Below are 3,313 nucleotides of genomic sequence, written 5' to 3'. Positions count from 1 at the left end.
GTCATATACAATACGCTAGTGCAAGTATATAACAATTAGTACAAACTTTGACCTGTGAAGGGCAGTAATACACTTAAGCCGCGCACACACTTAACGATTGTAAGGCCGATTATGAATGTAAATTGATACTTAGGACTGATCGCGCTCAAACGCGTCCAGTCAGAGCCAGTTGCGTTCAGTCTGCGATTACAGTCGGTGTTCAAATTCCATGTATAAGTATATAAATCGGCTCCAGTCGAAGGAAACAATCGGTATGTGTGTTCAGTTCATTCTTAGAATGTTTCAGCTAATCGTTAGGTGTGTCCCCGGCTTTAGCAGTGTCTACACTGATGGAAAAGAAGAAGAAGAGAGCTAGTTCAAGATGAGAATTTATGGTTAAAACGTATATAATTGTATTATTTTTTTTAGAAAATGAGTGATGGTCTCTCTAGATAAGACCCTTATTCCTCGTCTGGGATCGTGTATAACGCTTTGAAGCTGCACCGAAACTGTAATTTTGACCTTCAACTGTTTGGGCTCCATTGAAGTCCACTATAGGGAGAAAAATCTGGAATGGAATGTTTTCATCAAAAACCTTAATTTCTTTTCAACTGAAGAAAGAAGGACATGGACATCTTGGATGACATGGGGGTGAGTAAATTATTAGGAAATTTTAATTTGAAAGTGAACTAATCCTTTAAGAAGACCTTTGTCTGAAAATACAAACATTAATTTAATGGATTCTTATTTGCTACTTAAATCAACAACATTTTAAAAAACATCAAATATTAGATCAAACTACCAAAATTAGAGTAAACTTTGCATTGCTGCCCACGATCACGTCAAGGATCATACAAATTTACATGTGCATTTTGAAAAACGGATGTTTAGGAAAGTGCTACGGCAAGCTTTTGTGCCATCTAGTGGTTTAGAGGAAAATAAAATCAAAGGCGCCTTTTGCCCCGCCTTTAGCCTCGTTGGACCCTACTATCACGTCATACAATTGTGTCTTTGCACTCTGTCGCATTCTGTCACTGTAAACTGGCCTGTCAATCATCTTTCATGTGGAAAACTCTCCTTATATTAATGCATAATGATGCATTTAAAAGTTAATGGCCAATCGAATCTTTTTAAAAGTCCACATTGGTATTGCAGATGAAATATAACACAGATAATATTAAATAAATGTTTTCAATCAGGTTAAACTGATTATTAGTCACTCAGGATATGTCACACATATCCGCCATGTTTTGTAGTTTTTTTTTTAACACTTTTTACTCGTGTTTGTAGTTCTGAAATGAATCCTCATCCAGAGCGCAATGGGTTGTGGGCAATATTAGCCTTTATAGTGTGCACAGATCCACACTTCGAAAATCTACTTTGGTAACACTTAAGGTCTTTAAACTAGTTGCTTATTAGCATGCATATTACTAGAATATTGGCTGTTTATTAGTAATTATTAAGCAAATATGAATGCCTTAAGGCCCCGATATACTTCAAACAAAGTTCTTTTTCATTCTTCGTTTAGGGGTAAAACAAAATTCGAAATATGTGACCAGTGATATACTGTTAACGAACATCTGACGCCGCCCACACTGCTGAGAGCGACATTTAGATGAATATGTAACTATGTGCCGTGCACTCTCTTCTCAGTAAACAAAAATGAGTAAAACAGCAAGCATTTTTTATAGAAAGCATAAGAAAAGTGTGGGTATGTTAGCATGAGCTCTGCAAATTAGTACTCCAGTCATGTTTATTTATATAGCACTTTATTCAATAGATTGCTTAAAATCAAGCAGCATTACATTATCAAACATAAAAAAACAATGTCAGTGCCTCATTTTATCAGAAGCACAACTTCATTTTGTACTATAAAGCAGATATTTAGTGTGTTCATGTTTTCACCCGTAGAGATCTTACCTCAACAAACTCAAACACACGAAATGAGTCAGAGAAGCGTTCCATGCGAGTGAAGGCGGAGTCTAGGCGCACACCTCACGTTATCGTCACTGACCAATGGTAGTACGAAGGTGTTTTGCAGCTGGAGCGAACTTTTCCTGAAAGTTCGCTTTGGCAAGCCATTTCGAACTTCCAAAAAGAACACAAAACGAACTTCGTTTTGGCCTGATTTTGTTCAAAATTATGCTACATCAGTTCGTTCTTCGATTTCGTTTGAAGTATATTGGGGCCTTTATTCTGCATGACCTTATTCTACATTCTTAATCCTACCCAATACCTAAACTTAACAACTAACTTACTAACTATTAATAAGCAGTAAATTAGGAGTTTATTGAGGGAAAAGTCATAGTTAATAGTGAATATATGTTCCCTATACCAAAGTGTTACCTAAATCTTAACAAAAGAAGGGAAGAATATACCTTGCACAATTAAGCAAGGTGTTCTGGGTAGGGTCTCGCTGGGTAGGGTCTCGCAGCTGTGGCAGAGGGCTAGGGAATAAAACATGTATAAACATTACAAAATATATTACCAATTACACAACAAATACTAATTACAAATCTATTACTATTTTAATATTCCATACAGTCTGGCAGGCAGCCATATATAATTTGAGACAAAGAAAATTGTCCATTCAACACTGAATAAAAAAAAAAAAAGGATAATGTTTTTAATATATGTATGCTATGCCATCTAAAACAGTAAAAGGATGTTAGCCAGTCAACGGATTAACAACTCCCTATAGCGGTTCAGACTGTCTGTGGAATATTAGAATAATTTGGAATAGATAGTCTGTGTGGAGACTATATTGCCAACACAATGGTGTTGCATGAGCAATTTACAAAATAACTGTTGGAAGAGAGAACTAGCCAGAGTGTGTGTGTGTGTACGTTATACTCGCATCAGTCTTATGAAAGATGCTATTCTCCTTAAAGTGGGCAAGTAGGCATAGGATAATGCAGATGGCCTTGCTGCCATTCTCTTCTTGATAGGCATCCAAGACTTCACCCACACCTGTTGTCTTGTGTTGTTAAAAGTATTCGATTATGGTCTTCCTTCTTTGCTCAATGGCTGCTGGCAGCTTCTCCAGGATGGAAATACTGGTCAGCTCACTGAAGTGAAAGAAGAGGAAAACAGAAATGGCCAGTTGTCCTTGATTTTGGATATGCTGAGCATGGCACTGGAGCATGTAAGTATCACACAGATCCCTCTTTTTGTTTTTGCATTGTGCTCTCTCATCTGATCAACAACACTTCTGACCATTGCTCTTCTCACTGCTGGATTTGGTCTAGTTGAATTTGTGATAACTGACTATACCTCTGATGGCATCTTCTCCCAGTTTATTTTAAAATTTACAGGCTATGATGTGTGTGCTGAT

The sequence above is a fragment of the Megalobrama amblycephala genome, unplaced genomic scaffold, assembly GCF_018812025.1.
Source record: "Megalobrama amblycephala isolate DHTTF-2021 unplaced genomic scaffold, ASM1881202v1 scaffold265, whole genome shotgun sequence".
In the NCBI taxonomy this organism is placed as follows: domain Eukaryota; kingdom Metazoa; phylum Chordata; class Actinopteri; order Cypriniformes; family Xenocyprididae; genus Megalobrama; species Megalobrama amblycephala.
This window is presented reverse-complemented; position numbering follows the sequence as displayed.